Source organism: Pongo abelii, chromosome 1, assembly GCF_028885655.2.
Source record: "Pongo abelii isolate AG06213 chromosome 1, NHGRI_mPonAbe1-v2.0_pri, whole genome shotgun sequence".
Classification (NCBI taxonomy): Eukaryota; Metazoa; Chordata; class Mammalia; order Primates; family Hominidae; genus Pongo; species Pongo abelii.
In genome coordinates, this window is record NC_071985.2 from 22181932 (window position 1) to 22209881 (window position 27950).

The window sequence follows — 27950 nt, forward strand, 5'->3', positions numbered from 1 at the left end:
GCATTCAAAGCACATGACAGACATTATCTTGTTGCTTTTCCGAACACACTTGCCAGGTAGACAGGAAGCAGGTATCATTATTGTCTTCATATCATGTAGGTATAGACAGCTTTCCTGGGAACTATTTGCTCAAAGCCCACTGGCAATAAGAGCTACTGGAAAAAAAATGGCTAGAGTCCTAATTTAAAAAACAGAACTTCCTTCTGAGGCAACTTCAGGTCACAATGCTGGGATATTTCTGATTTCAGGCATTCTTAGATGGGGGCACAATGGTTTAGTTATTTTCCTTTATTTGCAGGTGTTTCAGAGGGAATGAGGTAGCAGATATAATCAAATCGATGCAACTATTGGCACTTTCTGAGTGTTCAGCATCTATGGAGAACTTTAGCATCTATTTTCTTTCCCAGATGGCAGTGGCATTACCAAGCATAGCTCAATGAAGTACGACTGGCAACACAATCTGAAACATCAACATGATTCTACAATGTTTTGCCATTAGAGGCGATTCTACTATCATTGAAAACATTTAGAGTTGTAGAGGCCTGAGTTCAAGTACCAGCTCTGACATTAACTGGTTGAGTACTTTTGGACAAGCCCTTAATTGCTCTGGTTCTCATTTTTCTTATCCACAAAATGGGAACAATATTTACCTTCCTCAAAGACACTAAGGGTAAAAAGAGATATATATGTTTCATAAACATTGAAATGCTATAGGAAAACAAAGCATTACAAAGATTAGACCACTACAATTACAGGCCCTAATACAGGTTATATTTTCTATCAATGGGGCCTATTTCCAATGGGAAATCTGTGCAAAAAACGTGTCTTTAAAACTGTAAATTAGGCTGAGCATGGTGGCTCATGTCTATAATCCCAGTACTTTGGGAGGCCGAGGTGGGCATATCACTTGAGGCCAGGAGTTGAAGACCAGCCTGGCCAACATGGTAAAACCCTGTCTCTACTAAAAATACAAAAATTAGGTGGACATGCCTGTAATCCCAGCTACTTGGGAGGCTGCAGCAGGAGAATAGCTTGAACCAGGGAGTTGGAGGTTGCAGTGAACCAAGATGGCGCCCCTGCACTCCAGCCTGGATGACAGAGCAAGACTCTGTTTTTTAAAAAAATATATATATAAAACAAAAACCTGTAAATTATTATCTCCCTGGGAAATCAGGAGAAAAGAAAATTAAGAGGAGAAAGGAGGCCTGGGGCTATAGGTCTATCAGAATTTAAGGAATGTGACAAATATGAACCCCATGCCTATGTGGTAGAATTCAAGTCTATATACACTGTACAGCCCAGGAAGCTTGGAAAGTAAAGCTTTCCTGTGCCCTCTGGAATGTGGACACTTTGTCCATGATCTACAAGGTAAAGAATTCCATAGGAAGTATGTATTTAATTAATTGTAGCCAGAAATTAGATATGGGTAAGCCAGATTCCGTTGTGCAACGTTATTGCTTCTTCAACCTAGATACGTGCATACTTTAACCCAAGCTCAAACCCACAAGATTTGAACTCCTAACCTTTAAAACGCGAGGCAGCTACTTTGACCACCAGGCATCCTGGTTCTTGTTTACCAGGACTGGGAGTTCTCCTCAGACAGAGCCCCATTTATTCCATGACCCTAGCAGAATAACACTAAGAAACCCAAAAGCATATCCATTTTGAAATAGTGTCTGTGGCACCAAAAGGATTCTGGAGCTCTGAATCAGCCCCTTACCTCATGGCAAAATTTACAGGCTTGCAGAGTTAAATGAAAATCAGATTGGAATGCAGGGACTTCTATTTTTCTGTAATGACATGTTGTGAGGAGAAGGAGGGCAATTTTCTTGGACATTCCTCTAAAACCAGTGCACTTGCAGTGGCTTTCTTTTTTTGTTTACAAAACTATCCTAAACAGACCCAGGGCTCACTGCCATCTCCGGGTGCCAGGACTCTGGGCGACAGGGGCCATTTGTCCAGGGAATATAATTAAAATCAATAATTATTCCTTTCACTTGGCACATGCGAGCCTCTTCTCAAAGCAGAGAGTGGACTTTAATATCTCATTCTTTCTCTGAAGTAATTTAATGATCACATAAGAAAAATGATTCTCTGAAAATATAATCTTAGAGTTTGGCTCCACCTCCAAGTTGAAAGAATTTTGTAAGGAAAGAAAGAAAAAACACTCAAGAAATATGTCTGCTCCTCACATCTGACTGTGAAAAGTCTATATAGTATGACCTGAAAAGGAAAGATAAACATAGTCCATGAAATTCTGTGGCAAAAAGGAATGAAAATGTGCTCAAGAAAAAAAAACCCCAAAAACTGGAATTGTATTCTCTGCAGGTTTAAAGGCAACCTTTGCCAAAATCTGCTTTCTGGAAACTTTCCTCTAGACCTGGCTGCTACCATCAGCCTTGGCTGCGGGAGAGAGACCTGGAAGACTGTGGTTTGGAATATGTGAATGTTAAAATCAGACATTGTTCCCTTTTCTTTATAACAACAAGTCTTTGGTTTTGGCTATATACATGCTGGGTTTTCCGGTACCGCCTTGTTCCTTTTTTCACCAGAGGTCAGAACTGTTGAGGGGATCTTGATATTTTTCAGTTTGTTTCCTTTTTGACCATTGCTCTCCCCTTTCTTACAATGCCCTTGAGAAGCTAATGGGCTCTGTTTCCATGCTGAAATGAAGAAATGATCAAGTGAGTATGAAATGACGCGTGTAAGGCCACACAGCAAGTTGGAAGAAGATTCTGGATGAGAAACTTGAAATTTCCATGTCCTCCCCAGGTCTGTAAATCCAGTCCACTAAGCTAAGTTTTTCTAAGACATTGAGGCCCAAAGATGCTGAACCACAGGCATGAGGTGTGACTTCAAACCAAGAGTGAACACTATGCGGAGTGACTAGATGCAGAATGCTCTTCTAAAATAATTATCACCTGCTGGGGCAGAGTTAAGCTTAAAATCATCTTACCGTGGATTATTCAAATTTATAGCATATTACATATAATTCAGATAGAACAGGGTAATGTTCAACCTAATCCTATCTATGAAAAGATTGTGGAACAAACAACAAATATAAAATATAGGAACTGTGTCTCAGTTACATGTCATATGTCACATACATAAGAACAAGAATTAGGAAATAACAGAATCAATAATTATTGCATCACGGGGAACTATATTTTCAAGAAGCACCTATTGAACTTGGAAGTCATTCTCTTTAACAAAAAACAGGTAGTCCATGTAACCTAACATATTACACAGCAGCAGCAGCAGCAACTGAAAAAGCTGTTCCCAGGCAAAGGGCACATGCCAAAGTCATTTTTATAGGATCTTAAGCAGATCTTGCTATGTTTCAGTGGAAGGTAGAATCATTCAAGAGGAAACTGGGAATGTGCAGAGCTAGAACCACAGAACATCACAAAGAGCCTTCTTAAAGGAGCAGTGGTGGGCTGAGTGATTGGGAATGCTCTGCAATTAAAGACATACCTGGTTTAACTTTCTTTTTTAAGGGATGAGGCTCTCACTATGTTTCCCAGACTGTCTTGAACTTCTGGGCTCAAGTGATCCTCTTACCTTGGCCTCCCAAAGTGCTGGGGTGACAGGTATGAGCCACCATGCCCCAGCCTATCTTTGACATTTTTCTAACAGCATGTGCTCATTTCATGGTCTCTGTGTCACATTTCAGTAATTCTCACAATATTTCAAACTTTTTCATCATTATTATTTCTGTTATACTGATCTGTGATCAGTGATCTTCTATGTTACTGTTGTAATTGTTTTGGGGAGTCATGGGCAGCACCCATATAAGAAGGTGAACTTGATCAATAAAAGTGTGTGCTCTGATTGCCCCACCAACCGGCTCCTCCCACTGACTGGCTGTTCCCCCATTTCTCTCTCTCTCCTCAGGGTCCTCCCTATTCCCTGAGATACAACAATATTAAAATTAGGTCAATTAGTAACCCTACAGTGGCCTCTTAAGAGTTCAAGTAAAAGAGTTGCACATCTCTCACTTTATTTATTTATTTAATTTCTTTTGAGACGGAGCCTCACTCTGTTGCCCAGTCTGGAGTGCAGTGGCGTGATCTTGGCTCTCTGCAACCTCCACCTCCCGGTTCAAGTGATTCTCCTGCCTCAGCCTTTTGAGTAGCTGGGATTACAGGCATAAGCCACCACACCCGCCTAATTTTTGTATTTTTAGTAGAGACAGGGTTTCACCATGTTGGCCAGACTGGTCTCGAACTCCTGACCTCAGGTGATCCACCTGCCTCAGCCTCCCAAAGTGCTGGGATTACAAGCATGAGTCACCACACCCTGCTCACTTTATTTAATTTTTGAGCCAGGGCCTTGCTCTGTCACCTAGGCTGGAGTGCAGTGGTGCCATCTCAGCTCACTGCAACCTCTGCCTCCAGGGCTTAAGAAATCCTCCCACCTCAGCCTCCTGAGTAGCTGAGATTACAGGCAAGCACCACCATGCCTGGCTAATATTTGTATTTTTTGGTAGAGACAGGGTTTTGCCATGTTGCCCAGGCTGGTCTCGAACTCCTGGGCTCAAGCAATCTGCCTGTCTCAGCTTCCCAAAGTGCTGGGATTACAGGCACATCTCTCACTTTACATAAAAAACTAGCAATGATTATGCTTAGTAAGGAAGGCATGTTGAAAGCTGAGATAGGCTGAAATCTAGTCCTCTTGTTCCCAACAGTTAGGAAAGTTGTGAATGCAAAGGAAAATTCTTGAAGGAAATTAAAAGAACCTCTCCATGGGACACATGAATAAGAAAATGAAACAGTCTTGTTGCTGAAATAGAGAAAGTTTTAGTGGTCTGGGTAGATCAAACCAGCCATAACATTTCCTTAGGCCAAAACCCAATCCAGAGCAAGGCCCTAATGCACCTCAATTCTCTGAAGGCTGAGAGAGGTGAGGAAGCTACAGAAAAATGTTTGAAGCTAGCAGAGGTTGGTTCATCAGGTTTAAGGAAAAAACTGTCTTCATAACACGAAAGTGCCAGGTGAAGCAGCAAGTACTGATGGAGAAGCTGCAGCAAGTGACACAGAAGATCTAGCTGAGATAATTAATGAACAACAGATTTTCTACATGGATTAAATCTTTTCTATTGGAAGATAATGTCATCTAGAACTTTCGTAGCTAGAGAGAAGTCAATGCCTGGCTTCAAAGCTTCAAAGGACAGTCTGATTGTTTTGCTAGGGGCTAATGCAGCTAGTGACTTTAAGTTGAAGCCAATGCTCATTTGCCATTCTGCAAGTTCCAGGGCCCTGAAGAATTATGTGAAATCTACTCTGCCTGTGCTCTACAAATGGAACAGCAGAGCCGGGATGATAGAACATCCAGTAAACCGGATACAGCATGGTTTACCGAATAGTTTAAGCCCACCATTGAGAACTACTGCTCAGAAAAAAAAGATTCCTTTCAAAATTTACCTGCTCATTGATAATGTACCTGGTCATCCAAGAACTCTGATGGAGCTATACAGGAGATTAATGTATTCATGCAAACACAACATCCATCCTGCAGCTCATGCATCAAGGTATAATTTTGGCTTTCAAGTCTTATTGTTTAAAAAATACTTTTTTTTTTTTTTTGAGATGGAGTTTCACTCTTGTTGCCCAGGCTGGAGTACAATGGCACGATCTTGGCTCACTGCAACCTCCACCTCCCGGGTTCAAGCAATCCTTCTGCCTCAGTCTCCCGAGTAGCTGGGATTACAGACACCCACCACCACGCCCGACTAATTTTTGTATTTTTAGTATAGACAGGGTTTCACCATGTTGGCCAGGCTTGTCTCAAACTCCTGACCTCAGGTGATCCACCCACCTCGGCCTCCCACAGTGCTGGGATTACAGGCATGAGCCATTGCGCCCAGCCAATAAATGCATTTTGTAAGGCTATAGTGACCATAGATAGTGATTTCTCTGATAGATCTGCGCACAGTCAGTTGAAAACCTTCTGGAAAGGATTCACCATTCTAGATGCCATTGAGAACATTCATGATTCATGCGAGAACATATCCATGTTAACAGGAGTTTGGAAGAAGTTGATTCCAACCCTCATAGATGACTTTGAGGACTTTAAGACTTCAGTGGAGGAAGTCACTGCAGATGTAGTAGAAAGTGTAAGAGAACTAGAATTAATAGTGGAGCCTGAAGATGTGACTGAATTGCTGCAATCTCATGATAAAAGTTTAATGGATGAGGAGTTGCCTCTTATGGATGAGCAAAGAAAGTGGTTTCTTGAGATGGAAACTACTCCTGATGAAGACACTGTGAATATTATTGAAATGACAACAAAAGATTTAAAATATTACATAAACCTAGTTGTTAAAGCAGCAGCAGGGTTGGAGAGATTGACTTCAATTTTGAAAGAAGTTTTACTGTGAGTAAAATGCCATCAAATAGCTTTGCATGCTGCAGAGAAATCTTTCATGAAAAGAAGAGTCAATCGATGCAGCAAACTTCATTGTCTTACTTTAAGAAATGGTCGCATTTTGAAGAGAAGGGGGAGCAGGGGCTCCTCTAAACCAAAGAGTAGCAGAGTTTGAGAAGCCAGCAGCTCAGGGTTCGGCTGAAGTTAGGAGTAGGGGGTGGCCACCAAGTGCACGGGTTGAGGGTGTCCTGGTCTTTGGCTTCTCGACTGTCTTGTTTCGACAGAGAACATGTCGCGACTCTTCAGAACTAGGAAGGTTTGTTGATTACTCACAGTTTCAGGAATCTGGTGATGCAAATGAAGATTATGGAAGAGATTTGGGCCCTATCACTAAGAAAATTTGATCATCTCCCCTAGAAGCTAAAAATAAGGCAATCTGGAAAGAATTCACAGGAAGATAGTGAGGACTCAGAAGAAAAAGATCTGAAGACAAAGAAGGATGATTTTCACTGAGCAGAGGATAATGAAGATGAAAATGAAGATCATAAAAATGTACGCCAGCACAGCAGGCAGTATCTAAAGCAGCTTCCAAACAGAGTTCATGGAAGATGTGGGCATGAGGAAGAACAAGAAGGGGATGAGGCACCCTTCCAGGAGAATTCCAGCAGCAATGAAGATTTCCTGATGGAAGATGATGACAATAGTGACTATGGCAATTCAAAAAAGAAAAACAAAAAGATGGTTAAGAAGTCCAAACCTGAGAGAAGAGAAAAGAAAAAAAATGTCCAAACCTAGGCTAAAGGCTACAGTGACGCCAAGTCCAGTTAAAGGCAAAGGGAATGTGGGTCGCCCCACAGCTTCAAAGCCATCAAAGGAAAAGATTCCTTCTCCCAAGGAAGATGAGGAACCAGAAAGCCCACCAGAAAAGAAAACATCTACAAGCCCCCGCTGAAGAAATCTGGGGATGAAGGCATCTGGGGAGGCTTAAAAGTGATGATGGCTTGGGGAGAGCTTTTAAGAAAAGGAGAGAAGAGGAGGAAAGGAGGAGAGGAGGAGAGAAGAGAAGGAAAAAAGAAAAGAAAAAGAAAAGAAGAAAAGAGAGGGAGGGAAAAAAGAACCTACTTAAGATAGAACATGGTTTTGTCTATGGCTTGACCCATGGGCTTTCAGTGCTTTTTTCCAATTGTTGAAAGTAACACTTCTCTCTCTCTCTCTTTTAAAAATAAAACCATTGTATGTTTAATTGTTTAAGTTACCTTTTTGTCTATTGGTCTCTTTGCCAATGCCCCGACCCCCACCCCCAGCTGCCCTTTCCCAATGAAAGCTATGTCAAATTAATCACTGGATTGACGGCTTCATCTTTTGATTTTTAATGGAAGGTGTACCACAGTTGTAAAGCAGTAAGATTTGAGATGAACACTATGGAAACTTTGCTTCTTGCTAAACAATAGCAAGTTGAATAGTAATTAAAAAAACATAGACAGATTTTAGTTCAAAATGATTGCTTCTTTCTCTACCCAGACTTTAAAAAAATCAGTTGTCATCCAATTTGAGTTTGTTTGTTTATGTACACAAGTATAAATGTCTAAAAAAATCATGACTTTAAACTTACACTGATGAGGCAGGTAGAAGATAAAGATGAATTCTGAACTGGTTAAAAAAAAGAAATGGTCACAGCCACCCTGTGATGATGGTTAATTTCAAGTGTCAACTTGACTAATTTAAGGAAATATACAAACCTCTAAAAGTGTTATTTTGGGGTGTGTCTGCAAGGGTGTTTCTAGAGGAGATTGGCATGTGAGTCTGAGTGGACGAGGAGGGGAAGATCCGCCCTTCGTATAGGCAGGCACCATCCAATCTTCCAGGGGCCTGGAGAAAACAAAACAGAAAAAGGCAGTTATGTTGTGCTGTCTGCTGGAGCTGGAATACACTCTTCCTCTCCTATCCTTGGACAACAACTTCAGGCTCTCCAGTCTTTGGACTCCAGGACTAAAACCAATGGCTTCCCCTGTTCTCAGGCCTCTGACTTCACACTAGAGTTACACCACCCGCTTCCCTGGTTCTGAGGTCTTTAGACTTGGACTGAGCCATGCTACCAGCATCTCAGAGTCTCCAGCTTGCAGTCAGCCTGTTGTGGGGCTTCTTGGCGTCCATAATCACGTGAGTCAATCTTCCTAATAAATCCCCTCTCATCTACCTATCTATCTACCCTATTGGTTCTATCTCTTTGAAGAACCCCAAGAATATACATGCTAACCCCCAGCAACAACCACCCTGATCAATCAGCAGCCGTCAATGTCAAGACCCTTCACCAGCAAGATTATAACTTGTTGAAGACTTGATTATCATTAGCAATTTTTTTTTTTTTTTGAGACAGAGTCTCACTCTGTCACCTAGGCTGAAGTGCAGTGGTGCAATCTCAGCTCACTGCAACCTACGCCTCCCAGGTTCAAGCGATTCCCCTCCTTTGGCCTCCAAGTAGCTGGGACTACAGCTGAGTGCCACCACACCTGGCTAATTTTTTGTATTTTTAGCACAGACGGACTTTCACCGTGTTAGACAGGATGGTCTCGATCTCCTGACCTCGTGATCTGCCTGCCTTGGCCTCCCAAAATGCTGGGATTACAGGCGTGAGCCACCGCACCCAGCCTATCATTAACATTTTTTAGCAATAAAGTTCTTTTAAAGTATGTACATTTTTTAGACATAATGCTATTGCACACTTAATAGACTACAGTATAGCATAAACATAACTTTTATATGCACTGGGGAACAAAAACGTTCATATGAATCACTTTATTGTGATATTAGCCTCATTGCAGTGGTCTGGAACCGAACCTGCAATATCTCTCAAGTATGCCTATATAAAATTCTTAATACCAGGAAGAGGACTTACTGATAGAGGAAGGTGTGGGATATGGGGCAATGTGTGTGACAGAAAAAAATCAGTAGATGACAATGGAAGGATTAAGAAGGACCAAGAGAGAGAGATTTCTGTCCAACATGCTTGTCTAAAATGAAAACCAGAGCCACATTGTGTGTCATTTATAGCTTCATGTATGCATGTATCTGTTTAGTTAACTGTTTATGGTTTTCTATGATGTTAGCACAGTAATTTTACACTATTTGTATTGATTTTATAAAATCAGGTTAAAGCCATCTCTTATTATTAGAGATTGATACTAGAAATTTTAGTTAAAGATGCAGGTAAAATGCATGCATTAACTCTTATTCTCAAGTTATTCTAAAGAGTAATTAAACAGATTTTGAAACACAAAAAAGACATAAACCACAGGGACAAAGAGGAGAGGAGAAAGCAAAAACAAAATTTTGAATGGTGGAAAGCACCCAGACAAATGATAACTGAATTATAAGACCTGAGGGTGTCAAATTGTATAGCAGTGGTTGGGAAGCTGCGAACAGCCTAACTTACACTGAAGAACTCCCAAAGTCTTAGGAATTGGTAACGAGGTTCTTCTTAAAGTGAGGTTGAAGGTGAGTGAAAATTAGCAGATAAGAGGAAAGTCTAGTTAAAAAGCTGTTAGATGAATGAATGAATGAATGAATGAATGAATGAAAATAGGGTAGGTAGATAGGTAGATGAGAGAGGATTTATTAGGAAGATTGGCTCATGTGATTATGGACGCTAAGAAGCCCCACAACAGGCTGATTCTATACAATGGAATACTGTTCAGCAATAAAAAAGTTCTGATCATGTTACAATATGTATGAACCTTGAAAACATTATGCTAAGTGAAAGAAGCCAGTCACAAAAGACCACATATGGCATTATTCTATTTATATGAAATGCCCAGAATAGACAGATTCATAGAGACAGAAAGAACTCTAAGTTGACTCTTGAACAACATAGATTTGAACTACATGAGTCCACCTATATGTGGATTTTCTTCTGCCTCTACCACCCCTGGGACAATAAAACTCAACCCCTCCTCTTTCTTTTCCTCCTCAGCCTTCTCAATGAGAGGACAATGAGGATGAATACCTTTATGATTATTCACTTGCATTTTATTTTTTATTTTTTTATTTTTCCATAGGTTATTGGGGTACAGGTGGTGTTTGGTTACATGAGCAAGTTCTTTAATGGTGATTTGTGAGATTTTGGTGCACGCATCACCCAAGCAGTATGCACTGCACCCTATTTGTAGTCTTTTATCCCTCTTCCCCATCCCACCCTTCCCCACAAGTCCCCAAAGTCTATTGTATTATTCTTATGCCTTTGCGTCCTCATATCTTAGTTCCCACATATCAGTGAAAACATACAGTGTTTGGTTTTCCATTCCTGAGTTACTTCACTTAGACTAATAGTCTCCAAGCTCATCCAGGTCACTGCAAATGCTGTTAATTCATTCCTTTTTATGGCTGAGTAGTATTCCGTTGTGTATATATATATGTATATATATATGTATTTTGTGTGTATATATATATATATATATATACATATATATATACACACAATGGAATACTACTCAGCCATAAAAAGGAATGAATTAACAGCATTTATATATATATATATATATATATATATATATATATATATATATACACACACACCACAGTTTCTTTATCCACTCAGTTGACTGGCATTTGGGTTGGTTCCATGATTTTGCAATTGCAAATTGTGCTACTATAAACATGCATGTACAAGTATCTTTTTCATATAATGAATCCTTTTCCTCTGGGTAGATATCCAGTAGTGGGACTGCTGGATCAAATGGTAGTTCTACTTTTAGTTCTTTAAGGAATCTCCACACTGTTTTCCCTAGTGGCTGTACTAGTTTTCATTCCCACCAGCAGTGTAGAAGTGTTGTCTGATCACCGCATCCACACCAACATCTACTGTTTTTTTATTTTTTTGATTATGGCCATTCTTGTAGGAGTAAGGTGGTATTGCATTGTGGTTTTGATTTGCATTTCCCTGATCATTAGTGATGTTGAGCATTTTTTCATATGTTTGTTGGCCATTTATATATCTTCTTTTGAGAATTGTCTATTCATGTCCTTAGCCCACTTTTTCATGGGATTGTTTATTTTTTTCTTGCAGATTTGATTGAGTTCATTGTAGATTCTGGATATTAGTCCTTTGTCAGATGTATAGATTGTGAAGATTTTCTCCCACTCTGTGGGTTGTCTGTTTACTCTGCTGGCTGTTCCTTTTGCCATACAAAACCTCATTAGTTTAATTAGGTCTCAACTATTTATCTTTGTTTTTATTGCATTTGCTTTTGGGTTCTTGGTCATCAAGCCCTTGCCTAAACCAATGTCTAGAAGGGTTTTTCTAATGTTATCTTCTAGAATTTTTATAGTTTCAGGTCTTAGATTTAAGTCCTTAATCCATCTTGAGTTGATTTTTGTATAAGCTGAGAGATGAGGATCCAGTTTCATTCTCCTACATGTGGCTAGCCAATTATTCCAGCACCATTTGTTGAAAAGGGTGTCCTTTCCTAACTTTATGTTTTTTGTTGGTGGTGGTGGTGATGGTTTTTGTTGTTGTTGTTGTTGTTGTTGTTGTTTTTGTTTGTTTGTTTTGAGATGGAATCTCGCTCTGTCACCCAGGCTGGAGTGCAGTGGCGTGATCTCAGCTCACTGCAAGCTCTGCCTCCTGGGTTCACGCCATTCTCCTGCCTCAGCCTCCTGAGTAGCTGGGACTAAAGGCGCCTGCCACCACTCCCAGATAATTTTTTGTATATTTAGTAGAGGCAGGGTTTCACTGTGTTAGCCAGGACGGTCTCGATCTCCTGACCTCATGATCCACCCACCTCGGCCTCCCAAAGTGCTGGGATTACAGGCGTGAGCCACCACGCCTGGTCTCCTCACTTTGTGTTTTTGTTTGCTTTGTCAATGATCAATTGGCTGTAGGTATTTGGGTTTATTTCTGGGTTCTCTATTCTGTTGCATTGATCTGTGTGCCTATTTTTATACCAGTAGCATGCTGTTTTGGTGATTATGGCCTTATAGTATAGTTTGAAGTCAGGTAGTGTGATGCCTCTAGATTTGTCCTTTGTGTTTAGTCTTGCTTTGGCTATGCAGGTTCTTTTTTGGTTCCATATGAATTTTAGAGTTGTTTTTTCTAATTCTATGAAGAATGATGGTGGTATTTTGACGGGGATTTTGTTGAATTTGTAGACTGTTTTTGGCAGTATGGTCATTTTCACAATATTGATTATACCCATCCATAAGCATGGGATGTGTTTGTATTTGTGACATCTATGATTTCTTTCAGCAGTGTTTTGTAGTTTTCCTTGTAGAGGTCTTTTGCCTCCTTGATTAGGTATATTCCTAAGTATTTTAATTTTTTTGCAGCTATTATAAAGGGTGTTGAGTTCTTGATTTGATTCTCTGGTCGCTGTTTGTGTATAGAAGAGCTACTGATTTGTGTACATTAATCTTCAATCCAGAAACTTGGTTGAATTCTTTTATCAGTTCTAGGAGCTTTCTGAAGGAGTCTTTAGGGTTTCTGAGGTAAATGATCATAGCGTCAGCAAACAGTGACAGTTTGACTTCCTCTTTACTGATTTGGATGCCCTTTATTTCTTTCTTATCTGATTGCTCTGGCCAGGACTTGCAGTACTACGTTAAAGAGGAGTGGTGAGAGTGGGCATCCTTGTCTTGTTCCAGTTCCCAGAGGGAATGCTTTCAACTTTTCCCCATTCAGTATTATGTTGGCTGTGGGTTTGTCATAGATAACTTTTGTTACATTTAGGTATGTCCCTTGTATGTCAATTTTGCTGAGAGTTTTGATCATAAAGGGATGCTTGGATTTTGTCAAATGCTTCTTCTCTATCTATTGAGATGATCATGTGATTTTTGTTTTTAATTCTGTTTACATAGTATATCACATTTATTGACTTGCATATGTTAAACCACCCCTGCCCTACATCCCTGGTATAAAACCCACTTGGTCATGGTGGATTACCTTTTTGATATGTTGCTGGATTCAATTAGCTAGCATTTTTTTAAGGATTCTAGCATCTATGTTCATCAGGGATATCGGTCTGTAGTTTTCTTTTTTGGTTGTGTCCTTTCTTGGTTTTGGAGTTAGGGTGATGCTGGCTGCATAGAATGAATTAGGGAGGGTTCCTTCTTTCCCTATCTTGTGGAATAGTGTCAAAAGGATTGGTACCAATTCCTCTTTGAATGTCTAGTAGAATTCTACTGAAAATCCATCCGGTCCTGGGCTTTTTTTTGTTGGTAATTTTTAAATTACCATTTCAGTCTTGCTGCTTGTTATTGGTTTGTTCAGGGTATCTAATTCTTCCTGATTTAAGCTAGGAGGGTTGTATTTTTCCAGAAATTCATCCACCTCTTCTAGGTTTTCTTATTCTTTTCCTTTTCTTTTTTTTTTTTTGAGATGGAGTCTCGCTCTGTCACCCAGACTGGAGTACAATGGCACAATCTCAGCTCACTGCAACTCCCACCTCCTGGGTTCAAGCGATTCTCCTGCCTCAGCCTCCTGCGTAGGTGGGACTACAGGCGTGCGCCACCACGCCTGGCTAATTTTTGTATTTTTGGTAGAGATGGGGTTTCACCATATTAGCCAGGCTGGTCTTGAACTCCTGACCTCGTGATCCACCCACCTCAGCCTCCCAAAGTGCTGGGATTACAGGTGTGAGCCACTGCGTCCAGCCTCTTCTAGGTTTTCTTTTTTTTTTTTTTTTTCTAGTTTTTTTTTCTTTCCTATTATCTACTTTTTTTTTTTTCTTTTATTATTATGACATGATAGTATATCTAGAAAACCCCATTGTCTCAGCCCAAAATCTCCTTAAGCTGATAAGCAACTTCAGCAAAGTCTCAGGATACAAAATCAACGTGCAAAAATCACAAGCATTCTTATACATCAATAACAGACAAACAGAGAGCCAAATCATGAGTGAACTCCCATTCACAATTGCTCTTCTAGGTTTTCTAGTTTATGCGCATAAAGGTGTTCATAGTAGTCTTGAGTGATCTTTTGTATTTAAGTGGTGTCAGCTGTAATATCTCCCATTTCATTTTTTATTGAGGTTATTTGGATTTTCTCTCTTCTTTTCTTGGTTAATCTTGCTAATGGTCTATCAATGTTATTTATCTTTTCAAAGAACCAGCTTTTTGTTTCATTTTTTTGTTTGTTTGCATTTTGTTTGTTTCAATTTCATTAGGTTCTGCTCTGATCTTGCTTATTTCCTTTCTTCTTCTGGGTTTGGGTTTGGTTTGTTCTTGTTTCTCTAGTTCCTTGAGGTATGACCTTAGAATGTTGGTTTGTGCTCTTTCAGTCTTTTTAATATAAGTGTTTAGGGCTATGAAGTTTCCTCTTAGCACCGCCTTTGCTGTATCCCAGGGGTTTTGATAGGTTGTGTCATTATTGTCGTTCAGTTCAAAGAATTTTTAAAATTTCCCTCTTGATTTCGCTTTTGACCCAATGCTCATTCAGGAGCAGCTTATTTAATTTCCATGTATTTGCATGGTTTTGAAGGTTCATTTTGAAATTGGCTTCCAGTTTTATTCCACTGTGGTCTGAGAGAATGCTTGATATAATTTCAATTTTCTTAAATTTATTGAGGCTCATTTTGTGGCCTATCATATGGTGTATCTTGGAGAAAGTTCCATGTGCTGTTGAATAGAATGTGTATTCTGTGGTTGTTGGATGAAATGTTCTCTATATATCTGTGAAGTCCATTTGTTCCAAGGTATAGTTTAAATCCATTGTTTCTTTGTTGACTTTCTGTCTTGATGACCTGTCTAGTGCTGTCAGTGGAGTATTGAAGTCTCCCACTATTATTATGTTGCTATCTATCTCATTTCTTATGTCTAGTAGTAACTGTTTTATAAATTTGGGAGCTCCAGTGTTAGATGCATATATGTTTAGGATTGTGATATTTTCCTGTTGGACAAGGCCTTTTATCATTATATAATGTCCCTCTTTGTCTTTTTTAACTGCTATTGCTTTAAAGTTCGTTTTGTCTTATATAAGAATAGCTACCCTTGCTCACTTTTGGTGTCCATTTGCATGAAATGCCATTTTCCACCTCTTTATGTGAGTCCTTCTGTGTTAGGCGAGTCTCTTGAAGGCAGCAGATGTTTGGTGAGTTCTTATCCATTCTGCAGTTCTGTATCATTTAAGTGGGGCATTTAGGTAATATCTTGTCATATTACCAGAGTTGTTTTTCTGGTTCCTTCTCATTTGGGTAGGCTCTGTCAGAGGGAAGGTCTAGGGCTGAAGGCTGTCGTTCAGATTCTTTTCTTTTCTTTCTTTTTTTTTTTTTTTTTTTTTGAGATGGAGTCTCACTCTGTCTCCCAGGCTGGAGTACAGTGGTGTGATCTTGGCTCACTGTAAGCTCCACCTCCTGGGTTCACGCCATTCTCCTGCCTCAGCCTCCCGAGTAGCTGGGACTACAGGCACCTGCCACCACGCCCGGCTAATTTTTTGTATTTTTTAGTAGAGACGAGGTTTCACCATGTTACCCAAGATGGTCTAAAATTTCTGGAGCTAAAATTCACGATGCTAGCCTCTGCATGCTGCTCTGTCCATCCAAGTCAGAGCTGCAATCTAGTTCTGCCTCCCACTTGCCATGATGATCCCTTTATTTTGATTCACTTCCACTTAATGAATAGTAAATATATTTTATCTTCCTTATGATTTTCTTAATAAAATTTTATTTTCTCTAATTACTGTAAAAATACATATATGTTAATCAATTATTATCAGTAAGGCTTCCAGTCAACAGTAGGCTATTAGTAGTTCAATTTGGGGGGAGTCCAAAGCTATACATAGATCTGCGGCTTCACAAGGGATCAGTGCCCTTAAGCCCCATCTTGCTCCAAGGTCAACTGTAGATTAATGGTTGCCTGGGGCTGGGAGGGGGAGAATGATGAGTTTCTTCTGATGAGTATGGGTTTCCTTTTGGAGATAAAAAAAATTCTAAAATTGATTGTGGGGTGTCGATGGGTGCAAAACTCTGAATATAGTAAAAATTATTAAATTAAACAATTGTTTTTTTAAAATAAGAAAACGCTAAACCCCATCAAAAAATTAGCCAAAGGCCTGGGTGTGGTGGCTCACACCTGTAATCCCAGCAATTTGGGAGGCCAAGGCAGGTGGATCACCGGAGGTCAAGAGTTTGAGACCAGCCTTACCAGCATGGTGAAACGCTACCTCTACTGATAAAAAAAAAAAAAAAAAAAAAAAAAAAATTACCTGGGCATGGTGGCACATGCCTATAATCCCAGCTACTCGGGAGGCTGAGGCAGGAGAATCACTTGAACCCGGGAGGTGGAGGTTGAAGTGAGCTGAGATTATGCCATTGCATTCCATCCTGGGCAACAAGAGTGAAACTCCGTCTCAAAAAAAAAAAAAATGCACGAAAGATCTTTTTTTTTTTGAGACAAAGTCTCACTCTGTTGCCCAGGCCGGAGTGCAGTGGTGCCATCTTGGCTCACCGCAAGCTCCGCCTCCCAGGTTCACGCCATTCTTCTGCCCCAGCCTCCCGAGTAGCTGGGACTACAGGAGCCCGACACCATGCCTGGCTAATTTTTTTTTTTTTGTATTTTTAGTGGAGACAGGGTTTCACCGTGTTAGCCAGGATGGTCTGGATCTCCTGACCTCATGATCCGCCCACCTTGGCCTCCCAAAGTGCTGGGATTACAGGTGTGAGCCACCGCGCCCGGCCATGAACCAAAGATCTTAACGGGCACCTCACCATGGGAGATACACAGATGGCAAAGAAGCCTATGAAAAGATGGTCAACATCATACCTCATCAGGGAAATGCAAATTTAAACAAAGAGACACCACTACACACCTATTAGAATGGCCAAAACCCAGAACACTGACAACACCAAATGCTGATGAGGATGTGGAGCAACAGAAAGGCTCACTCTTTGCTGGTGGGAATGCAAAATGTTTCAGCCACTTTGGAAGACAGTTTGGCAGTTTCTTACAAAATGCAACATATTCTTAACATACAGTCCAGCACTCACACTCCTTGGTATTTACCCAAGCGAGTTAAAAAAATTATGTCCACACAAAACCTGCACACAGGTGTTGAGTTATTCATAGTTGCAGAAATTCAGAGGCAACGAAATGTCATTTGGTAGATGAATGGATAAATAAACTGGTACATCCGGACAATGGGATATTATTCAGTACTAGAAGGAAATAAGCTAACAAACCAGGAAAAGACATGGAGGAAAGTTAAGTGCATGCTACTAAGTGAAAGAAGCCAATCTGAATGGCTATAGGCTGTATAATTCCAACCACATGACATTTTGGAAAAGGCAAAACTATGGAGACAGTAAAAAATCATTGATCATTGTTGGGGAGGGAAGGATAAGACACAGAACGCGAAGGATTTTTAGAGCAGTGAAACTGCTCTGTATGACACTATAATGGTGGAAGTAATCACACATTTTTTTCAAACCCATAGAATGTAAGATACCAAGAGTGAACCCTAATGTAAACTCTGGACTTTGTGTCATAGTGATATGTCAATGTAGATGCATCAGTTGTAAGAAATGTATCAATCTGGTGGAAGATGTTGATAGCAGGAAAGGCTATGCATGTGCAGGGATAGAAGATATATGGGAACTCTATCTATTCCAGTTTTTGTTTTTTTTTTTTTTTTTGAGATAGGATCTCACTCAGGCTGAAGTGCAGTGGCTCAATCACAGCTCATTGCAGCCTCGACCTCCTGGGCTCAAGCGATCCTCCCGCCTCAGCCTCCCAAGTAGCTGGGATTACAGGCAAGTGCCACCATGCCCAGCTAATTTTTTTGATGTTTAGTAGAGACAAGATCTTGCTATGCTGCCTAGGCTAGTCTCAAATTCCTAGGGTCCAGCAGTTCACCTGCCCTGGCCTCCTAAAGTGCTGGGATTACAGGCGTGAGGCACCGTGCCCGACCTCCACTCATTTTTGCTATGCACCTAAACTGCTCTAAAAAATAAAGTCTATTTAAGAAAATTAACTAAATGAAAGAGAAAAGGGAGATGGTATAGCCCCTACTCTAATGGAGTATACTTACTAGTATGTACTATTCTTGAAAAGAAAAAAATCCATAAATATTTTTAAAACATTTTTAAAAGTTGATTCTAAAACTCATTGTACTGGGTAAGGGCACACCAGACAAGCAGTCCCCTTACAAAACAGTGCCCAATACACCCTGTTCCTGCCCAGGTGCACCACAGGGGACCCTTACAGTGCGGTGCCCTTCATCTAGTTAACTGAGAGTAGGGATGACTTTGGGAACATCCAACTACATAGACTAAAAAGGGTCTTTGCACTGGAGGCTCTTAAGAGAAGTCAAGCACAAATCCATTGTTTTATAAATAAAAATACTGGAGCTCAGAGAAATTAACTAAAGGTAGAGAGACTTCAGTGATAAAATATGTTTTTGATGCATTATCTCACAAAAACCTTAAGAAGTCAGTGATATTAATGTCCCTGATTTAGAGAGGAAGGAAATGAGAGGCTAAGAAATTTGTTCAAGTTCACACAGCTATTTAAGTGACAGAATCAACTCTAACTCCAGAGCGTATTGTCTGACCTCTATGCTAGAGTTCTCCTTCAGCACTTCTTTTCATAAAATGAATCTACTTGGTGATTATATTATTACTTGATCATTTGTTTTGAATTTTAGTCCTTGGAAAAGTTCATTGTTTTCTTTGGTTTGTTTTCTAGGATTCCTTTTCAGAACAAATCATTCCATTTTATAGTGCTATAACAGTCCTCTCATTAAAGGAACTATAATTTTTTTTCTATCACAGCATTCTAAGGCTTCAATGCCAACAGCCACTCCAACCTCCCCTTTATATATGTCCCAAATGTATAACCTAAAAGGACTTATGTGAAAATCTGAAGTTTCATTCATTTGTTTATTTATTACTTCATTCAGCAAATGTTTATTGAGCACTTATTGTAAGATAGGCCTTGGGTATGCAATGAATATAACAGACATGATCCTTGCAGCCATGGAGCCTGTAGTCTAAGGGAGGAAGATAGACATTAAACAAGCACAATCAGTACTTAGAATTATAAGCCATATTAAGCGCTATGAGGAAAATAAATGGAAAACCATGACAGACTACAAAAGAGGACTAGATTTTGATTGGGAGACCAAGAAAGGCCTCTTTGAATAAATGATGAGCCGAGACCATCAGGATGAGTAAGTGTCAGAAAGGCGAGGTTTAGGTGGAAAGTTGTAGGATGGGGTACACGCAGCATTTCAGGAAAATGAATTGCATATGTGAAAGATCCAAGATAAGATGGTGTTTGCATGGTTAAGAACCGAAAACAGCTTAATGTGGCTAGAGTGTAGTAAGTGAGGAGCATGGTAGGAGATGAGGTTGGAGATTTAAACTTAAATTTGATCATGCGGATGCTTGCAGTCCATATAAGGACTTCTACTTATATGAGAGGAGGGAAATGGGCTTCTCCACACTCTGGTCCCACCAGAAAGTTTTCAGAACATTTTTCACGAAAATAAATTCTCTTCAGAGGAACCAGGTGGGTATCTGAACTTCCTTTGAAGTAGGCTTTTGCCTTTGCCACAGGACTCTCGGAAGTCTGATCCTTTAAGTCACTAACCATATAAGGATCTTTATCAAGGCTTAAACTATGTTTCAAAGATCTCTCTGGCCACCATAGTGAGCATAAGAGGGAGGGGCAGGAAAAGAGTATGGGATGGTGCGTAGCAACTGAGTTGCAGTAGTCTATTTGAGAGGGAATAAGGACTTGGAGATGGAGAAATAGGAAAAGACTTGAGAAATATTTTGAAAGTGGAATCAGTAGTATTTGGTAATGGGCTGGCTGTTATAAGCAAAGGAGAGGGCATTTGAAAAGATGACTCCTAGGTTTGTGGCTTTAGCAAATGAACAGATGGTAGTAACATATATTTACATAAGGAAGATGGGAGGAGGAAGATCAAGAGTTCAGGTTTGGACAAGTTAAATTTGAGTTGCCTCTGAGATATGTGAGTAGGCAATTGGCTACACAAGCCTGGAGGTCAGAACAAAAGGCCTGGACTGGAGATTAAAATGTGGGCGTTAACAGCATTTTGGTGATATTTAAACCCACAGAACTGGGCTGGGCACAGTGGCTCACTCCTGTAATCCCAACACTTTGGGAGGCGGAAATGGGCGGATTACTTGCGGTCAGAAGTTCAAGACCAGCCTAGCCAACACGGAAAAACTCCGTCTCTACTAAAAATACAAAAATTAGCTGGGCATGGTGGCTCGTGCCTGTAATCCCAGCTACTCAGGAAGCTGAGGCAGGAGAATTGCTTGAACCCAGGAGGTGGAGGTTGCAGTGAGCCAAGATCACACCACTGCACTCCAGCCTGGGCGACAGAGCAAGACTCTGTCTCAAAAAATAAAATAACATAAAATGAAATAAAAATAAAGCTACAGGACTGAATAAGATTACTTGGGGGAGAGTGTGGAGAGAAGAAAGAAACAGGCTCCAGAAGGAGTGCCAAGTGGTCTCTAATACATAGAGGCAGAGGAAAGGAGATAGGGTTAGCTGTGAGACTTAGATTAGCCTGGACATAGGAGAAAGGAGAGGACAGCATGGTGACAAAAAGACCAAGGGGAGAGTGTTTCAATAACGGTGCAAGCAACTATGCCTAATGCTTCTGAGAGGTTAAGTTGAGGTTGGGAATGTGTCTACTGTATTTGGTATTGTTGCAGTAGTGTGCTGAAACTGACTTCCATCAGCGCAGAGAATCTATGTGGGCGTCTTTTCCCAATTCTGTATTTAGTGATGACACGTTGGTAGCCGTGGTGGGAGTATTTCCACTATGGAAGTTAGCAACCACTGCTATGGTTTTTTTGTTTGTTTGTTTGTTTTGTTTTGTTTTGTTTTTGGAGAGCTGGTTGTAAACATGTAACAGCATGCCACTGACAATATGACTCCATTTGTAATAAGCTGAAAGGGAAATGGACTTCTCTGCTCTCTGGTCTCATCAGAAAGTTTTCATGAAAATAAGTTATCCTCAGAGGAACCAGCTGGGTGTCTGAACTTCTTTTGAAATGGGCTTCTACCTTTGCCACTTGACTCTCTAAAGTCTTAGCCTTTTAGTCACTAACCTTCACAAATTTGATGCAGACCAACAGGAAAAAAAAAATCAACGTGGTCATATGAAGAATTCCTTCCAACTCTGAGATGCTGTAATTCTGTGTTGGCTGCAAGAAATTCCAGGAAGCACAAGCAGTAAACCACATTTCATTTACTCCTGGGCTTATTTACTTGGTAAAAATAATCATTAGAAAATTCCAGAATCCAGGGGTTAAGAAATGACATTTTCCACATCTTTTTTATTTTTGAAAAATGTTTACTATTTTATAAAAAAAAAAGTAGATAAAAAAATTAACTGTGGCTGGGCACAGTGGCTCATGCCTGTAATCTCAGCACTTTGGGAGGCCAAGGCAGGCGGATCACTTGAGGCCAGGAGTTCGAGACCAGTCTTGCCAACATGGCAAAACACCGTCTCTACTGAAAATACAAAAATTAGTTGCGCGTGGTGGCGCACACCTGTAATCTCAGCTACTCGAGAGGCTGAGACAGGAGAATTGCTTAAACTCAAGATCATGCCACTGCCCACAAGCCTGGGCAACAGAGTGAGACTATGCCCCCCCAAAAAATATTAATTGAATATTGATTGAATATTAATTGAATTATCACTACTTGAAGCCAGAGGCAAGGCAGGCTTCTCCTACTCTAGAAAGGAAAAAGAAGAGGAATATTTAATAATTTAGATGTTCTTAGAATATGGAATTGTTAAGTATGCAAGTTAACACTATGAGGACAACTACTAAAATAAATAAGATACCATGTCTGGCTCCTAAAGTAACAGCAGGAAAAAAAAAGACTATAGAAAATGTTTTCAACACAACAGAAGGAAGGAAAAAGGAAAAAATAAGCAAAGAATGATAAACATAAGACAAAAAAAAGGAAAATTAAAAATAAGTTGAAACATTATCATTAGCCTCAGCAACCATAAACATGTCAAACATTGACTTTCAAAAAGAGATTATCAGAATGATTTTTTTTTTCCAGACAGAGTCTCACTCTGTCACACAGGTTGGAGTGCAATGGCATGATCTAGGCTCACTGCAACCTCCAGCCCACCAGGATCAAGCGATTCTTCTGCCTCAGCCTCCCAAGTAGCTGAGATTACAGGCACGCGCCACGACACCCGGCTAATTTTTGTATTTTTAGTACAGATGGGGTTTTACTATGTTGATCAGTCTGGTCTTGAACTCCTGACCTCAAGTGACTCACCCACCTTGGCCTCCCAAAGTGAGAACGAATTTTTTAAAACCCCAAATCAGGCTGGGCCTGGTGGCTAACACCTGTAATCCCAACACTTTGGGAGGACGAAGTGGGCAGATCACCAGAGGTCAGGAGTTCAAGACCAGAGACCAGCCTGATCAACATGTTGAAACTCCGTCTCTACTAAAAATACAAAAATCAGCTGGGTGTGGTGGCACACGCCTGTGGTCCTAGCTACTTGGGAGGCTGAGGCAGGAGAATCGTGTGTACCCGGGAGGCGGAGTTTGCAGTGAGCCGAGATTGTGCCATTGCACTCCAGCCTGGGAGACAGGAGTGAAACGCCACCTCAAAAAAAAAAAAAATGCATTGAATACACCTAACTTACCAAACATCACAGCTTAGCCTAGCCTAAATTAAATGTGCTCAGAACACATACATTAGCCTACCTTGGACAAAATCATCTAATACAAAGCCTATTTTTCAATATCTCATGTAGTTTATTGAATACTGTACTGAAAGTGAAAAATTGAATGGTTGCATGGTTACTTGAAGTATAGTTTCTACTGAATTGCTTTTAAAGCATTGTATAGTTGAAAAATTGTAAGTTGAACCATCGTTATCAGTACAGGCAGGGCCGTGCTCCCTCTGAAGGCGCTAGGAAAGGAAATACTCCATGCCTCTCTCACAACTTCTGGCAGCTTCAGATGTTCCTCACCTTGTAGGTGCACCACTCCAAGCCTGTCTTTACATGATATTTTCCCTGTGTGTCTTCACATCATCTTCCTCTGTGTCTATGTCTGTGTCCATATTTCCCTCTTCTTTTAAGGACACCAGTCTTGTTGGATTAGAGGCCCAGCCTACTCCACTATGACCTCATCTGAACTTAGCTAATTGCATCTGCAATGACCCTGTTGCCAAATAAAGTCACATTCTGAAGTACCGGAGATTGAAACTTCAAGCTGTCTTTGGGCAGGGGGCACAATTTGACCCATAACAGAAGGCATCAGTAAAAATAAGGGCAAAAAAGGCTGAAATAGAAACCAAAGTCATAAAATAGAGTAAATAAATACAAATGAAAGTTAGTTTTAAGAAAAAAATCCAGTTTGATTACCCAATCTTTAATAAGACTGATAAAGAAACAAAAGAGCACAAATAAACTATATTAGGAATCATAAAGAGATACAATTGCACCCACACATTTACAAAATCACAGATCATTGCACTATAAACAAGAATACTTATTTATTTGTTTATTATTTTTTGAGATGGAGTCTCATTCTGTTGCCCAGGTTGGGTGCAGTGGTACCATCATAGCTCACTGAAGCCTCGAACTCCCGGGCTCAAGCAATCTGCCTGCCTCAGTCTCCCAAGGAGCTGAAACTACAGGCATGTACCAGCATGCCTGGTCAATTTTTTAAAAATGTTTTTGGAGAGATAGGGTGGGGGGCGGGTCTCACTATGTTTCCCAGGCTGGTCTTGAACTCCTGACCTCAAGCCATCCTTCCACCTCAGCCTCTCAAAGTTCTGGGATTATGGATGTGAGCCATCATGCCCAACTCATATTTATTTTTAAAGCAAATTCTACATATCTTCGAGGGAATAGCACTTAAGACTATTTAAAAAACTTGGATGGATAGGTGATCACATATCTCTATAATAGCTATGTGTCTTAGCTATATTGGATTTTTTTTTTTTTTTTTTTTTGAGACAGAGTCTCACTCTGTCACCCGGGCTGGAATGCAGTGGCATGATCTCGGCTAACTGCAACCTCTGCCTCCCGGGTTCAAGCGATTCTCCTGCCTCAGCCTCCCACGTAGCTGGAATTACAGGCACCCCCCATGCCTGGCTAATTTTTGCAGTTTTAGTAGAAATGGAGTTTCACCATGTTGGCCAGGCTAGTCTCAAACTCCTGACCTCAGGTGATCCGTCCGCCTCACCCTCCCAAAGTGCTGGGATTACAGGCATGAGCCACTGCACCTGGCTGTATTGGATCTTATTTTCAGGATTTTAGAGAAAAAAAGGAAGAACTAAAAAATGTGCCCTTAGCTAGTAGGAAGCTGTGGGGTTAGAAAAACAATTACTAGGAACTTTTAATTCTAACCATTAAGTAAATATTTTAGTATATTTGAACACACAGAGCATATATTTTTACCTACTCAAATGTTTCTATGTGGATATGAAAATATATACACAAGAAAATGATAATGGATCTACTGACAGATGCTTTGGTACAGCTGCAAAATGCAAATATTTCTGTATGTATATTCATGTTCGCTCCAGAGATAAAGATCGACAAACCTGCTGAGCTGGTATTTTATGCACTATTTTTCTGTCTGCTTTTTAACAAGGGACTCCACATTCCACACACGATCACATTTCATTTTAACTCCCATGTTCTTGGCTTTACTCTTTTCATGTTAGCTTTATCCTTTTAACTACCTGTTCGATAGTGATTTCTCAGCTTCAAATTCTAGCTTGCTTTTCTTCCCCCTCAGAAATGTCCTGTAATTTTATTTATTGTTTCCTGAAGTGTGGCACTTGCTCATAATTTCATGAATGACAGCCTTTTCCCAAAGGGAACCAAAATAGTAGTTATTCTCCAGCTCCACTTCACAACCATATTTAAATGCAAATACAATCACTTCCATTCTATCTGCTTTGCTTCTCATATCTGATCTAAACTATCAAGACATTACCAAAATCTAGCTTTTGTTTTTTGTGATGGTGACTTTTCATTTTTATATACACATTTTTTGGGTTGTTCAAGAATTATATAATGCCCAAGTACAAGTTATAAGATAGTTGTACTATGGCTACACTTCATTATTAAGTAGACTATTTGATTTCCTCTACACATATCAATCTACCCCGTGCTTTTGCTTTTATTGGTCTCCCAGCCTAGACATTTAGTTCTTCTTTGCTTCTGTTACCCAATTGATAAAGAGAGTGAGGCCTGGAGCCTGACTTACCTAAGATCACACAGTTAATTAGGACATAACTGAGCCTAGAGATAATCTCTGGGCTCCTGGTCCCCTGGGATTTTTCTACCGCATCCTACTGCTTTCTTCAAGGTGTAGTTCAAATAATGTCTATCTAAGAAGTCTTCTTGAAACCTTCAAACAGAAGTGATCCGTCCTTTCTTTCAGCTCCTGCATGCTTTAATTGCAGCCCCTCGGATGTTTATCACTTTATTTATTTGTTTGTTTATTTTTGAGATGGAGTTTCGGTTTTGCTGCCCATGCTGAAGTGCAATGGCGCGATCTCGGCTCCCCGCCGCAACCTCTGCTTTGGGGGTTCAAGCGAGTCTCCTGCCTCAGCCTCCTGAATAGCTGGGATTACAGGCATGCGCTACCACGCCCAGCTAATTTTGTATTTTTAGTTGCTTATCACTTTTTATTTTGCACTATTGTTATTCATGTACAGGCCTTTATTTCCTCTCTTCATGTCCAGTTCTTTGAGGCTCGAACCTGCTTTACTTTTGTGTCTCTCATATCACCTAGGCTTCTTGTATTAGTTGGTATTCAATGTATATTTGTTAAATTAATTAGACCCCTTTCGCATTTTGCACAACTTGTGGTCATGGAAATCATGTGTAAGACAGAAACCCAAGCATGCCAGTTGGCTTGGGGAATTCTTTTGAGCCATGCCTTTCTGCCTCTTGCTCAACACTTCTGTGGTTCTAGAACTTCATCGTCCAAGAGAACTTTCTGTAATGATGGAAACGTTTTATATCTGCACTATCCAATATGGTACCACTAGCCACATATGGCAATTGGCCACTTGCATGCGGCTAGTGAGACTGAAGAAGTAAAATTTTAATTTTATTGAACTTTAATTAATTTATATTTAAATAGCCACATATGACTAACAGCTGCCACATTGTACAGCATGGTTTTAGGCACCCCATTTTGATAAATTCACTTGTCTTGTCCCATTCAACTTGGTTACATAATTCTAGATGGCCTGCTCAGTGAGAAATGACATTGTTGTCCTCCAGGCTCCAGCCTTCAAGATTCCATGCCTTACATTCCTCTTTCCCCACTTTTCTCCTCAGGAGAAAGATGAGATTCCTAAAGATTTTCCTAAGCACTCTGATCTCCACCCATCTTTCTTGCTCAGAATCTGACTCTGTTGGTAAAGCACCAGGGTATAAATGTATAATGCCTAGGTGTATGGTGTTTGCTGCTATTTTGAATCTTAGATTTTGCTAAATAGATTATAAATTTCTTGAGTGTAAGGACCATGCATTCCATATCTTCTGGATCCTCCCTGTTGCCTATTCCACTGCCGGTTATATTGTAAATGTTCTATAAATATTAATCAATTGATTGATTAAAGGTGGAAAAGTGGGCTGGGAGCAGTGGCTCACACCTATAATCCCAGCACTTTGGAAGGCCAAGGTGGGTGGGTCACTTGAGGCCAGGATTTCTAGATCAGCCTGGGCAGCATAATGAAATCCAGTCTCTACAAAATTTTTTTTAAAAGTTAGCCGGGCATTATGATGTGTGCCTGTAATCCCTGCTGCTTGGGAAGCTGAGGTTGAGCCCGGGAGTTTGAGGCTGCCGTGAGCTGTGATAGCACTACTGCATTCCAGCCTGGTTTACAGAATGAGACCCTGTCTCAAAAAAAAAAAAAAAAAAAGGAATCTAGTACGAGCAAGAAAGGACAATATCTGAGAAATAGGGAAAGGGGTTGTCAAAATCTCAAGATTTACTTAGCACCCTAAAGACTAAAGGAATTTTAGAATTATTTCACTTATTCCCATAATTGTTTCACAAATGCCCCTTCGTATTATTTAGTATTAGTCATCTAAAGAACTCAATTTAAACAATTTTTCAGAGTACCCAGGTGGCAAAACTATGTTAGCCACTTTGAACGTATTCCTTCCTAAGAGGGTCTTCTATCAAAGAAACTTTTATTATTATTATTATTTTTTAAATAGAGATGAGGTCTCTCTATGTTGCCCAGGCTGATCTTAAACTCCTGGGCTCAAGCAATCTTCCCACCTCAGTTTCCCAAAGTTCTGGGATTACAGGTATGAGCCACCACACCCAGCCTATCAAAGAAACTTTCTGATCATGTTTATGAACTTCATCGTAGATAACTTACTGGGAAATTGAGGAGTTGTTAGGTACCTAAAACAGCACATTTGGTGGAAGTAGGATAAGAATGTGTCTGCATATTTGTTTAAAACCTTCTCAAGGTAGGCTCTTCAATGTATATAATGCCACCCTGCTTTTGTGGATGAGGTAATAAAAGCAAAGGTGTTAGTGTCGTGCTTAGGTCTATGGAAAGTATTTTGATTTACTTTTCCTTCTTCCTTA

General features: G+C 40.2%; 1 long non-coding RNA gene and 1 pseudogene across 1 annotated transcript; one reads left to right on the forward strand and one right to left on the reverse strand.

Annotated features, from left to right (window-relative positions):
- Positions 1 to 281: 281 nt before the first annotated feature.
- On the reverse strand, positions 282 to 23492 carry LOC134760765 (uncharacterized). Its single transcript, XR_010138720.1, has 4 exons — positions 23342 to 23492; positions 21441 to 21536; positions 8106 to 8235; positions 282 to 664 (listed from the first exon to the last, which is right to left on the reverse strand). It is a non-coding gene; the product is annotated as an uncharacterized LOC134760765 (long non-coding RNA).
- On the forward strand, positions 6656 to 7817 carry LOC100456528 (nuclear ubiquitous casein and cyclin-dependent kinase substrate 1-like; annotated as a pseudogene).
- Positions 23493 to 27950: the final 4458 nt, after the last annotated feature.